General features: G+C 46.9%; 1 protein-coding gene across 1 annotated transcript in view; it reads right to left on the bottom strand.

The window, feature by feature from the left end:
• Positions 1 to 14878, bottom strand: part of IPO4 (importin 4) — a 3494625-nt gene that overhangs the window by 2607501 nt on the left and 872246 nt on the right. The window lies entirely within an intron of this gene.

Genomic DNA, 14878 nt, shown 5'->3' with positions numbered 1-14878 from the left:
CCCCACCAATGTTGCCTGCACAGCCCGTGGCTGCATTTCAGGTCAGTGAAATTGGTTACAATTTTGAAAATTTATTTCGCATTGTTGTTAGCTTTAATCATTTTGTTAGTATAGAAAGTGTGGCTAGCCTGTTTAAGGTTTATGTGGAAGTACTGAGGCCCTTTCTATACTGTACTTTGCTGGCTATACTATATTGTTGTTATTTGCTTTGTCCTTATTTAAATCTTTGTTTGCATCACACTTCTGAATTACACAAAAACAAGTGTTTTTGTAATTCCCGATATATTTTAAAATATCAGTACTATTTATTTGCAAGCTATTTAAATGTGTTAGGAAAAAAACAGACCCTACAGCCTTTTATTTCACAATAATGGTCAGACAGCTTATTTTACAAAATCCTCTAACTGTAGTAAGAGAAACAAAAGTAAACACCATTTTCCAAGATAAGATAAAAGGCAAGAAGTAAGAAGATAAACTAACATTTGACCTCTGTCCTTGAATAGACGCAAATGTGTCAAGACTTAAAGGCATCTTTAGTGCTCATTCACTTTGAATGAACAGAACCCCCTGTTCCTTTCCAGCTCAAGTTCACTCACCAGAATGGACCAGTAAGTCCTAAAATTAGCTTTACCTGATGAGATCTGACTGGCCATAGCGAGAGGGCGAGTAGATTTTTCAAGGCCTGCATTATCCTACATGTGATTACATTGGACAGGCCCTAAAAACAGGATTTGTTGCAGTGGGGAGCAATGTGGCTCCTCTCCAGCAGGACCTGAGAAATGTAGTGGACCATGTCATGGTATGTGTCAGAGGGGCGAATATCCATGTTAGAAGCTGCAATGAAGGAGCTCCGCTCTACAGTCCAAAAGTTAAAAACTACAAACCATGAACTTTGCGACAGGGTGGACGCCACGGGAAGATCAAGACACACCAAAAAAAGATTTGTGGATTTCCATGAGGGGGCAGAGATTTATGTAGAGTTGTATTTAACGCAAACGTGACCTAAGAGGGTATCGGAGCATTTTACAAATTATCAGGGTGAGCAAAACAAGCAAAACAGACGATAATAAGTAATAATAGTCAAAATAATAGTACAGTAAGTAGTAGTACCAAGGCAGGGAGAAGACCTCCCTCGAGTCCCAAAGAGAGAGACATGGCTATAGTGCTGGTTGACAGATCACAAGTACAGCCAGTGTGCATTATCAGTGCCTGGGAGTAGAGGTCCTGTGAGCTACAGCAGCCATTTGTTAATCAATAGCGCTTTAACTTTTTTTTTTTTTTTAAGACGCCGGTGAAGGGTTAACTTTTTCAGAAGATAGGGAATTCCAGATTCTTGGGGCAATGCCAGAGAAGGCCCGATTGTACGTTTTTGTCTTAAATTTCTGTAGTTTCAAAAGTAAGGACATGGTGCTTTTGAGGATCTAGTGCTGCCAGACAGCTCCAAGTTTTGTACAATGTACCTCAGGGTTTTAAAGTGTAAGGCTGTATGTAAGGCTTTTTGTATCATGAAGGCAATTTTTTACTGAATTCTTGCCAGTCCAGTGTGATGAGTTTGTTGCATTTAGATACGGTAATGAGCCTTGAGTTAAGTGAGGCCCTAAGGGGGGGAGAGGGGGGAGGGGGGGGGCTGCAACTTTGATCTTGGGAGGCCGCAAAGGGTTACATTTCTATAGTCCAACTTGGAGATTATAAGGGCTTGGACAACTGACTTGAAGTCATCGAAGTGGAGGAAGGTTTTAACTTTCCTTAAGATGCTCATTTGGAAGTTAGCTCCTCTGCTGGTTGAGCTGATGTGCTCCTGCATGTTCAAATTGTTCTCGAGCATTATTCCCAATGATTTTGTGAAGTTGATAACGTGTGGAATGCAACTAAGGACTGTGAAATGTTTCATCCATTCATCGATGTCAAGTGATTGTTTGGGAGGGGCAATTAAAAGGAATTCGGTTTTGAGTGTATTTAGTTTGAGGTGGTTGCCTGTCAACCAATTTTGAGTTTTTTGTAGCGTTGTGTTAAGAGACCTAACATCTTCAAGGGAGGAGATTTTCAGGTAAAGTTGTGTGTTATCGGTGCACATTTGATAATTGATGTTTAATGATTTCAGAATTTCAGTGAACGGCTCCGTGAACAAGTTAAATAGTGGGTGAGAGCATAGAATCTTGTGGAACACTTAATGTGGAAGGTGTGTGGTTAGATAGGGAATGCTTAATCTTTATTCTTTGAGATCTATTATGTAGGAAGGAGGCGAACCAGTCTAGTACAGGACCAGAGCGCGCCATCCGGAGTTCGAGTAAGTCAAGCAGGCTGTCATGTTTGACCATATCAAATGCTGATGAAAGGTCAAGGAGGATTAGAAAGAAGTATTCATTTGTAGCGCGTCTTCACTTATGGGAGTAATGGCTGATTCAGGGCTGTGGCTCTGACGGAAGCAGAGTTGGTATTGGTCTAAGAGATGGAAATGATCAATGGGATAGCATAGATGGGTAGGGACACATTTCTCAAGAAGCTTTGAAAGAGTTGGGATGTTGGAGATAGGGCGGAGATTATTTAAGATCAGTGTGGTCACCCTGTGTTTTTTAAGAATGGGGGTTATCTGTCCAGGCTTGAGGCAGTCTGGTATAGTGTCTTGAAGTAATGAAGCATTAACTATTTTGGTTCAGATTGGGAGAAGAGAGGTTTTAATATCCCTGAAGAGATTCGAAGGAAGTGGATCGCTGAAGTGATTAGAAGGTTTGTATCAACAGGATTTTTAGAATGGTAATTCCATCAATGCATTTGAAGGAGCTCCACAAGGCATTATTTTTTGTGTGAAGCCTGGGCGTTCCGGCCCCAAGGGGACTGGTCTTCCAGTGGGGTTAGGATGTGGTTGCCGATAGAGGTCAGTTCATCCAGGTTTATGTTTTGAATGCTCCTTTTCCACTGTCAGGGTTTTTAATTTGTGCCCTTTTTGAGGACATCGATTCAGTGATGTGGAAAGTGATGCGGTGGTGGTCTGTCCAATTACATGTAACAATAGATTCAAGTTGAATGGACTTGGCCTTGGGAGGATTAGATTCAAGATCGCTCCCAAGTTGTGGGTACTGTCGCAGATTTGGATCAGGTTAAAGTCAGCTAAGAAGGTTTTTAGGCTAATCAACGCTTGGTTGCTTGGGTCGTTCCAGTGGAGGTTTAAATCACCAACAAAGACCTGGGCACAGTGTAGGCTGGAGTTGGTCATGATAATTTCCATAATTTGTTCAATGAATGGGAGGTTGGAAGAATGCATGCAATTTGCATCAAGGTCCATCATAACTCAAGTTATCAATGCCAAGATATTCACACACGGTAAGAGTGACGTTTTGAACTTGCTTCAGAGATTGTTGCAGAGTATATGTGCAGTGTAAACAGGTGATACCTCTACCTGGTCTGATTGGTCTATTTAATCTGATGATGTCGGAAGTAGGAGGTTCGATAATATCGAGAGTTTGTGTGGAGGAGTCATTTAGTCCCGTTTCAGTCAGAACTATAAGGTCAAAATCATGGTTGTTGCGTATCTAGCTCGTCTGCAAGCGCTGGGACGCCCCGTTGCTGGGGTAGCCATGCGCTATATAAGGTACCCTAACATAACATGTGTAAGGATAAGGTCAGCAACATTTGCTGCGTGTTTAGATGACGATCTGCAATTGAGTAGCATACACCTCAGGTGGGGTATGGTGACAGCGGAGGAATCCCGAGTGATGGGGAACTTACAAGAGGTTGGAATGGACCTAGTTTCTCTGTGTGGATTGGGCTGAATTTGACCAAGTTGTCTGGGTTGTCAAAGTAGATATTATTGTCCGTTAGAGTAGCTTTCACCCTGGTGGGCTGGGTGGAGGCGTTGGGGTCCAATCCTCCAGCACAGACAGAAAGCTTAGTTCCCTGAGGCCCTACTTTCTCATTGAGAGCGCCCACCAGGCCCTTTCCCTATAGCCTCCTGTGACTCCACTCCACACAGTCTCATGTTTCCTCAACTACAGGGACCATGATTGAATTCTCAGATCAGCGAGAGTGGACGATGACCTTCGACATAATGCAAGGAATACTTCCTAGATTATACAGAACAATGCCTCTGTTACATGTTAATGTTTCCAGCTAAAGATCATCCTTAACATCAACAGCCCCACTACTTTGAGTCCTCGGTATAAGCTTGGACATGGTTGGAGGAGTGTCTGGTCTGTCCCCAGGAGACTTTTAGGAGTGGAACAGAACAGATTGCGCTCCTATTGCAGCCTGTGAGCCCTATCGGTGCAGGACTCGCCCAAGGAAACTGCAGAAAGAAGGCTCCCACTGCAGACACATCACACTTGGATAAAGAAAGGGACTGTGGCAAGGCAGTGCCTCGGGAGAAGTCCCAGTCGGAGAAGGCAAACTAGAGCCAGTCTCACCGACGCACAAAACTAGTGCCCTCACACAAACCACAATCTGTTGTTCTGAATGCCTCGACTGATACTGTAAACCTCCACATTGGCCAAAATCAAACAATGATCCCAAGATCATTAACCCAATATTTCTTTGCCACTGTGCATATGCAGGTGGGGGTAGGTAGGGTGGGTGACTTTTCCCAGAAACTATCAAGCAAAATATAATCAAGCCAAAATCAGTCTGGCTCCTTGATGGCAGCAAACTGTCAATTCTGGATTACCAAACTAACCAATATCCCTGTTTTCTTTGAGGTTTCTTTCTTCATTCTATTAGCCCCCCGCCCCCCGCTTTCCTTCATTTCCTTGTCTCGTTTCCCCACTTTTAATTTGTTATTGAGTTGCTAGGTTGTTTTGAACGGTTTGAGGACAGGGATGCTTCCAGGGTGGAATTGTAGGGTGAGGGGATGATGTTCTGGTATTCAAATGCTTTCTTACCGACTACAGGCGGAAGCACCTACAGTTCTGCTATGTGCATGCCAACACTAATGCCAATACTTGGGGATACACGGGTTACATCATGGAACGTTAATGACTTAATCAGCATAATCTAGGAAACAGCGGGCACGTTATTTGTCAAACATGGACCAGACATCTTACTCCAAGAAACTCACCATCTCAGAGGGTTTTTGGGTAGGCACAGCTACACCAGAGTCTACTACTCTGGTTTTACCTGTGGATCCAGAAGAGCTGCTATCCTTATCCGGAAATCCTTTGCAGTGCAAGCAGTCCACACAGATGACCTGAGCAGATATGTCATGGTTTCTGGGTTGTTAGAGAAATCCCAGTGAAGACAAATGAACATATATCTCCCCCCGCTCCCCAACGCATCAGAGGCCACCCTATATTCAGTGACAACTGTTGGCAGGGTCTCCAACTGACACGGCTTTACTGAGAAGGGACTTAAATTCAGTGATGGACCTCCACCTTTTGAAGCGAGCATCCCCACTGTCACTCACTACTCCACCTGCTTCTCCCAGTGGGTGCACACACAAACTTGTAGACCTGGCACATACACCATACGTCCACAAAACAGTCACTTATTACTCACCCTCACATGGTACACACTCGCGGCCATGGAGATTAACACATTTGCATCTACCCACATTCTCCCTAGAGGTCTTTCCGACCATGCACACATCCAACATACTATCTGACACCAGGCACAGGAAGTATGACATTTGTACACATGATGGCTAACAGACAATTTCACAGATCACCTTAGAGAGAGAAGTACAGGCTCTTTCAGCTGAATGCGAGCTTCGTTCCCTCCAACTACAGTAGGGGAAGCCTTTAAAACAGTGACTGGAGGCCATGACCCACTTTAAGGGCAAACTCAACAAAGGGGAAAAGAAAGACATGAGCTGGAAGACCAAATTTCCAAGATGGAGTAGTGCGAGGTTTACTCCCAAAACATGGATATTGCCCATAAATGGTCAGACTAATAAAAAAATCTCCATGATATCACACGGGTGGGCAGAAGTCCCCAAGTAAGGTTTATAAACTGGGCAACAGGAGTTAACCGCTTAACAGGCTAGAAATGGACAGCATAGACAAACATGGAATTACTTCACATGCTATATGGGAGACTGTGCCATATGCACTGCCTTGGGTTTCCAGGTTGTCACTGTTTGTTGGCACAAAGCATTAAGTTTTATCAAATGGCATGGCATCCCCACCACAACCACCCCACTTAGGGAAGGTACATGGCTCTTACATGTGGCATAACTTTTGGGGTCCACACAGTAGGTTCTGATTGGTATAGTCACAGTTGGAGACGTGCGTCACATGACCATATCAAATCATACAATGACATCACAGAATTCTCGCTCCACACAGCAGTTTTTTCTGCTATCTCCAATTGCAACACAACCTATCACATCATGGGGACAAACTAGTGGATTTACAGCCGTACAATCTTTTTGAAGCAAAAACTGGTGATAGATTGGCAGGAAAGGGTATTTAATGACTATATGGATCATTGGTGTTTAATGCCTCAGACCCAATTAGTGAACTTCAGATGTATGCAGGAGCTGGACAAGGATGAACTTGCAGATGCTGAGTGGGACGAAGTTTTCATGGCGGACCCAGCAATATCTTCCCACCTATATCTCTAATGCACACCAAAAAAGGTTTGGTGTATGGGGAGAGCATGAGACTCCAACTGTACTAAATGCAACTCCTCAGTGAGTGACCCTCTTCTATATTACCTATACTTGTCCAGTGGTGGCCAGATACTGGTCCAAGATAAGCTCAGTCTTTGGGAATGTAAACAGAAGAGAAGTAAAGTTGGATCCCGAGATTAAAAATTCAACATTGGGTTTCTTAGGGAGTTTGTTTTTTTCCGAATACATATACAATTACACATATACGTACTTAGAAAAGATTTTGGTTTATTTATTCTTCTCAACACTGCTCAAATTAAAATTCCATATAACAATACCTACTAGATACTTCATGCACGATTTTCCGAACAAAACAAGCATATCAATTTTACAATGAATCATATCTCAGCAATTATAGAATGATCAGTCCCTGATTATATAATAACAAATGTGTATTTTTATATGTACTCTGAAAAGAGAAAAAAAACTCCGTAAGAAATCCAATGATTAACTTTTGAACTACTGTTCAGGGACCTCTTAGGTTGAGCTGCGGAGGGTCACTTGCTTCAGTAAAAATCTACATTTTCTTTATATTCGATCCAAAGATGATTTTACTGGATATACTGGAAAGGTCCATATCTCACACACTTCTTTATAGACATTGGCTGCAAAGCGAGATTTGGCACATCACTGAAGAAGTGCAGATGTCTCCCATTCACTGAACAGACCCTAGTTATGGATTTCTGCACAAAGGCCAAATAACTGGTTTACAAGGCATGTGGCACAATAATATGGAGTAAGAGGTGGGACAACTCACAAATCTAATGGTGATGATAGTCTATGTCTATGCATTACATTATCATGCTACTTCTCCCTTGAGGAGTGGGTCATCTTTAAAATTTGATAGACTCCATATCCTCTAACACTGTATTTTACCTGATGTTTGGTGGTATATCTGCTTTTTTGTCTTATGTCAAACCTGAATAGAATGATTTATTAATTTTTTAAAAGAAAAAAAAAGACCTGCCCATTCCCAGAGGATCGGAGCTTCCATCAACTGGTTTTTAAATGTTGACCCTCCTAAAACATAATTGTTGTATTGTCGGTGAGTAACACCAAGGCCTCAAGAAATAGAGTGATGTCATCGAGCTTGAGACACTTTAGGAGAAATTAGAATTCAAGCATTTTAAACCATACCTGTGCCTAAGATATTGCTCCTCTGAGGGAACATAAAGATGGTCGGACAGGTTTCAATAAATATTTGCCAGTCACAACTCTTAGCAAAATAAATCCTGTGAAAACATCAGAAAACTTTAAACAATTAATGTACTTCAAATGTTGTTTTAACTTTCCTCTTGGATCTCATCAGCCAATGTGTACTGCATCTCTGATCTTCCTACTAGGTGGAGGGCATAGGACCTCTTCCCCCTAGAATGCCCACCTCGTGTGCCAGGACCCTCAGCAAAAAAAAAATAACAAGTATCATTGAAAAGACTACCAGAGGTCTGAAAGGTATACGCATCCGGAACAATTCCTAGAAACCTGGATATAAAGCTTCCTACCAGCAGACCAAATCTCGTTCTACTTCTTGATTGAGCGGGCCTATTGGGCGCTAGCAAAGAGGTGTCTGCCGACAGACCTGCCTCTGCCCATAATCGCCAGCTTTCTAAATTACAAAGACAGGGATTTTATCTTTTGAACAGTGAAAAACCTGGCGAAAATCACACATAGTCCTCACCAGTTATAAATGTTCAAAGACTACATAAAGCTACTACAGAAGCAGAGGAAATCCAATTTACTATTAAAACGAAAGCTCCGTGCAAAAGAGATTAAATGCATGCTACCGGCAAACTGAAGCTCATTTGCCAGGGGAAAAACTGTATTCAGTTGCAACTTTTGTGCCAATTTCGGAGATAAAGGGAACAGTCTAAAAAGTCTCTTCGGGGGGCGTGGCTAACCACCGACGGGAATGGCCGCGGCCGGGCGGCGGGAGCGCGCTGCGAGAGACCACTGCTTGGGCCTAGCCTTAGTGAAGGCAGTAATTACATCCGGCGAGTGACCCGTCGCTGGGGCAGCGTTCGGCCATGCAGCGGACGTCAGTGGAGCAGCTTGGCCCCGAGGTACCAGATGTGTCGGAGTGCGGATGCAGACCCAGGAGACCCCGCCGCGTAACCGTGAGTCTGGGTCAGCATGGAGGGTGCGCACCAGACTAGAAAACGTCCTGCAGCCCCGGAGCTGAACTAAATTGGATCCTGCTTGCTAGTTTACTGCACAGAGCAGCCCTGAGCTTCGTTGCGGCTATGGGTGTTGGGGGCCCTGAACTTCTTGGGTCTCCCTGGGCCTGGTGAGCTGCCCCGCACATTACCCTGATAGCCCGAAGTGGGCACTGTTGAGCAGCTTGCTCCTGCCAGATAACCGGGGCCCGGAGGTGCTTGGCAGCACGAGCCTGATGGAGTCTGGGCATTGACTGGAACCAGATCGGTGGGAGATTGAGGTACCCACATATTGCTGAGAGGGAAGGTGTGAATTGCCGCCACTATTATCAGAGCTGGTTGCGGATCTGGAGTGACCTGTGGAGTCTGCGGAAGACTTGACTCTCCTGACCGGCGGCCTGGGCTACTGGGGACGCAGCGTTAGTAGTGGCTGGCAGAGGAACCTTGGCAACGACTGAGTGGAGGTTGACCCTGGGCCCTGTAAACGAGCAGGGCTGAGCCGGACATCGCGGAGTCCGTTGAGAAGAGGTGGTCGGAGTCTGAACAAACATCTGCTGCACGGGGTGCCCCACACCAAAACCGACAAACCGAGTGGACGACTCCACTGCAGGCGGCGGGGAGTAGCGGTCACACCCAAACATCGTGTGGCGACCTCCGGGACGAAGACAACATGGCCTCTGGACGCAATAATCGGACACCGGCACAGACCAAGCTGGAGAAATTTGCATGACAAAGGCATCATAGTGAAGATTGGGGGGAGACGGCGAACCCGAGCGAGGCCATGGAACCTCCTCGAGGAAAATATCCTCGAGGAAATCACGAAGATAAGGACCTCTCTCGAGGTGCGGATCGATACAGTGGCAACGGCAGTGGCTTTGATTCGGGAAGATATGAAGAAAACGGCAGAGCGCTTGGGCACAGTAGAGCGTAACGCCAGGGAACTTGTCACAGACACCACCCTTCTTAAGCGGCAGGTATCTGAGTTGCACGCCTCTCACGAGGCAATGGCACTGCAGCTGGATGACTACAAAGGAAGAATGCGGCGTAACAACGTCCGCATTCTAGGTGTGCCGGAACGCACAGAGGGGCATGCCACTGACCTTTTTGTTGAGGAACTTGTTCTTAAACATTTGCAACTAAGAGGAATCTCCAAATGCTTTTCAATTGAAAGGGCTCACCATGTGCCAGGGGGCAGGCCGAAACCGGGTGCGCCCCCGAAGCCGCTCCTGACCCGGGTGTTTAACTTCAGAGATCGCGATGTTATACTACAAATGGCGAGAGCGGCCCCCGCTTACTTTCGAGAACAGGAAGATCACGTTCTTTCCGGACTTTACCTTGTGGGTGCAGAAACGCCGCCGCAGTTTCCTGGAGGAAAAGAGGGCCCTCCGGGATCAAGAGGTCAAATATGCAATGATGTTCCCAGCCAAACTGAGGGTGGAAGCCAATGGTAAACTGTGGTTTTTTACTCGACCAGAGAAGGCCTGGGACTGGTTAGAAGGCTGGCGCACGGTCGGAAAGAAAGTACAAAAAGGGTTCTCCGCTGCTGATGGTGATGACGACTGGCGCCAGCAGAGACGCTCTCCCCTGCATACTGACTCAGATTCCCAGGGACACACTGGGGGACGCTGACTTTGGAGTCTGGTAAGACTGTCGATTAAACCTCAGACTCAGGATGCCCCCCTAAGTGACATGTTGCGATGGCACGTGTTCTGTTCCCCATGTGCTTTTGTTCAAGGACCTGTGATTTAGATGAGTGAGCCAAAAGGGGTCCCGATGTCTATGCAAGCGTTGAGCCTAAGCTCATGGAATAGGCCCTGTGCCCTAATGGGTCTTCTAATGTTCTTAGCTTTGTACTGTTTCTCACATTTATTTGTTCTAGAGGTATTATCTCTATTGCTGGGACCAAGGGCGTACCTGGTATTGTTCGAGGATACCGCCAAATAGTCATAGGGTGAGCCACGTGGATCCACCAATTTGTGCTTTACCTTGGGAGGGGGTAGGGGGATAGGGCGGGAAGGATACTATGTGAGGTATCTTTCCTGTGGTTGGGAGTGGGGTAGCTCACGTTCCCTGAAGTTGTTTACGGGTGGGCGACAGGCACTCTGCATGTTGGGGTGGTGGGCGGTTCTAGTCACGTTCTGCAGGGAGGCAGGGACGTTGCGGGGGTGGGTAAGTGTGGGTTTGATTTGTTGGGGGATCTGGGGTTGCTGGTTTTTTGCAGCAGCGAGAAATGGCTATTGGAATGTTAGCATCTTACTAGGCACCAAAATCTTACTTGCGTGCAAGGTGTTTCACGATATTGTAAGGCAAAGAGGCAGAACTGGGGACGCTGCGGAGGGTGACTCGGGTGGGGGTAAATTGTGACAGCCCATCCGATGTAATAACTGTACTGTTGAAATATTTCAATGACAACGGGTCGAGGAATTAGAGTGTCCACCTGGAAAGTCAATGGGCTGGGGGACAAAATTAAAAGGGGCATTGTTCTACAATACATACATCGGCAAGCGCTTGATAAAATACTGCTACAAGAAACCCACCCGATAGGAAATTCGTGCATGGCCCTGAACCGGAAAGGGTATCGCATGGTGGCACACTGTTTTTACCACGGGATCTAGAGGGGTTGGGGTACTCTTACGTAAAGGCTGCCCTTATGTGATACAGAACACCTGGACAGATACACAGGGTAGATACGCAGCATGTACAGGTATGTGGGAGGGAAAAGTCATTAATATGGTTTTGGTGTATGCCCCACCAGGACTGCAGCGCCTAACACTGAAGGATGTGGGGGCGCTGTTGTTGGACTTGCCTGTGGGATCACAAATACTGGGGGGGGAATTTAACTTGACAATGTACGGCCTACTCGACCGGCTCCCGCCCAGACGTGACCCAGTACAAAGCTCACAACTCAGACGTCACTAATGCGCTGGGGATGGTGGATGTGTGGAGGTGGTCCCACCCCAACACACACACTTCACGTTTCAATCCGGTGTGCATAGTAGTCAGTCACATATAGATTATCTTTTTACTCACGCCCAAGACAAATGATTTCACTGACTCCACCTGCTTGGCGCGGGGAATATCAGATCACTCCCTTGTGTTGACGGTCTTCGGTGCCCAGCGCACGAGATGTCCCGGCCCAATCATGATTCAGTCATGGGCATTGAAGATACCCCATATTAAGGAAACCCTTCGGCAGGACACAGACTATTACTTTGACGAAAATGTGGAATCAGTCAAGTCGGCAGCGACATTGTGGGGGTGCATACGGGGCAGTGATTAAGGGTAGGGCGCTCTCTCAGATGGTAGGTCACAGAACCGGGCGTAACCGGAGGGTGGTCGAACTGGAAAGAGATATCTCGCAATTGGAGGAGGCCGTCTCTCAGGCCCCCGACGCGCGGCACCGCCTCAAAACTAAACGGCAGGATTATAGGCAGCTATTTCTGGAGGACGCCACTATGTGATCCCTGGCTACTCGTCAGCGGATATACGAGCAGGGTGAGCGCACGGGCAAATTGCTGGCATGGCTGGAACGCAAGGAACAAGCAGCGAGATGGGTACTAGCAGTGAAGGGCCCTGACAAGTATTTGATTACTGAAACACAAAGTATAGCCGATACCTTTGCGTCTCACTTTGAGAAAGTGTATGGGGTCCTGCAGGCCTCCCAAGCCTCGTGGGCAGCAGATCTCCTAGCCACTATAGAGGTAGTATGCATTCCCCAGCAGGACAGGGAAAAGTTGGACGCAGACATCGGACACTGAGGTCCAAAAAGTGATACAGGATGTTCGTGCTGGCAAAGCGATGGGTCCCAACAGACTTACTATCGAACTTCTTAAGCCAATGGCAACAAAATTAGCGCCCCATCTGCTTAATCTATACAATGAAAGCTATAAATCTGGGCTCCTACCGGCTGAAATTCGCACAGCCACCATTGTGGTTATCCACAAACCACGTAAATCAGCAGAGGATTGCATCTCGTACCGACCCATTTCGTTGCTTACTGTGGAAGCCAAAATCGTGGCAAAATTGCTGGCCAACCAACTGCTCCCATATCTCAACGATTTGATTCATCCAGAGCAGTCGGGCTTCATGCCGGGTCGAAACACGGCACAGAATCTGCGACGGGTACACAGGGTGTTGGGGCGAATAGACACCCTGGAGGAGGAGGCGATTTTACGGTCCCTTGATGTCCCTATGGCCTTTAACACTATAGAATGGGAGTATCTGCTTACCGTTTTGGCTCGCATGGGATTTGGACCCAAACTGATCGGATGGATCAGACTATTATATACGCAGCCCATGGCGCATGTCTCGGTGAATAATCATCGCTCCGCCTCTTTTCCCCTCTGTCGTGGCATGAGACAGGGTTGCCCACTGCCGCCGCTCCTCTTTGCCATGGTACTGGAGCCACTTGCTGTTTGGATTAGGGAAGAGCCGGGCGTATGGGGCCTTAAATGGACACGAGAACATGAGGACCGTATATCGCTCTATGCAGATGATATTTTGCTCTATCTGGCCTCTCCAGCGTGCTCGCTACGACGGGTGTTACATTTTTTTCATATATTTGGAGCACACTCTGGGTATCAGATAAACTGGTCCAAATCCCAGATGTACACACTCTGGGGAGAGACCTCTAAAAGTCCCTGAGGTTCCGCTATTCCTGTAGCGAGCCAGAGTTTCCGCAATTTGGGCATTTCTATCACACCCGATGCCACTCTTCTTCGAACAGAATCTCCTGGTTCCATTACAGCAATTAAGATCGGATGTCATACATTGGCGAGCGCTGCCCCTTACTCTTTTGGGACGCGCTTCCCTGTTTAAAATGCTCGCCCTGGCTCGCTTTCTCTACGCCCTGCAAAACACTCCTAATCCGATTCCTGAGTCCTACTTTTTGCATATTGAAGGGGTGGTGCGGGTATTGCTGTGGGAGAGCCGACCTCCCCGGATTGCTATAAACAAACTCACCATGGGATGGTATGATGGGGCATAGGGTTACTGGACATGCGTGTATACTATCAAGCATCACAATTGACCGCCATCAACAGATGGGTGTTCGGACGGCATGACGATCCTCGCTTTCGTATGGACCATTGGCTAATGGGTAAAGGGGGATACAATAGGGCACTATATACAAATTTTCGGAGGTTGCGTCTGACGGGCCCCCCGGCGCGCACAGTGGAAATGTGGCACGGAGTCCAGCGTAGGCTGGGGTGGCAGGGGCGTCTGACGAAGGCTACCCCCTTGTGGGAACCCGACATATTTGGCCGCCTTAGTACCTGTCCTGGTTTTGACAAATGGGACATGATTGGGATATCTACAGTGGGGGATATGTGGGTGAAGGGGAAGAATGCAACGTTCGCGGACCTTCAAACTAAGTACCAACTTGCTTCCTCTGACACTTTTCGGTATCTCCAGATTAGCCATGCTATTGATTCGGCCCTCCCGACGGATAACCCCCTTCCGGATTCCTCGCCGTTAGAGGACAGACTGTTGCTGGACCCAATGAATGGACAGTAAGGTCATTTCGCTCACGTACAACAAACTAGTAAATAATCGAAGTGATCCGATGCTGAAGCGAAGGTCAAACTGGGAGACTGATCATGGGGAGATTGCCGACTAGGACTGGAGAGAGGCGCTGGCTTCGCCCTGAGAAGTGGCGATTCCTATACGGCTACGACTGGTCCAGCTCAAGATTCTCCACAGAGTATATTTTGACGCCAAATTGTTGTTTCGGCTGGGTAGGAGACCTGATCTCCGGCGATGTAATCAGACTGGCACATACACACACATTCTCTGGGATTGCCCCCATATACAACGATATTGGAAGGATGTTGTAGGAAGGTGGATATCTGACTATGGTTACCCCCAACTTTTTGCCTAGTGTCTAGCTGGTTTTTCGACTTAGTTGGCCTGAGATCCTGCCATTCAGGGTCTCAGGCTGTCTGCTCTCTCTGTAAAATGGACTCCATGTACCCTAGGTACATACACAATTGGTAAGGATCACCTTATTGGACCCTGTACAGTGTACCCTAGGTACCCAGGGCATAGGTGTACCCTAGGCCTCCCAGGGGCTGCAGCATGTATTATGCCACCCCTGGTCTGGCCTTCCAATCAGACACAACTGGCTGAT

Source organism: Triturus cristatus, chromosome 1_1 (assembly GCF_964204655.1).
Source record: "Triturus cristatus chromosome 1_1, aTriCri1.1, whole genome shotgun sequence".
NCBI lineage: Eukaryota > Metazoa > Chordata > Amphibia > Caudata > Salamandridae > Triturus > Triturus cristatus.
Note: the sequence above shows the minus strand (reverse complement) of the source record. Positions and strands in the feature narration are given on the sequence as shown.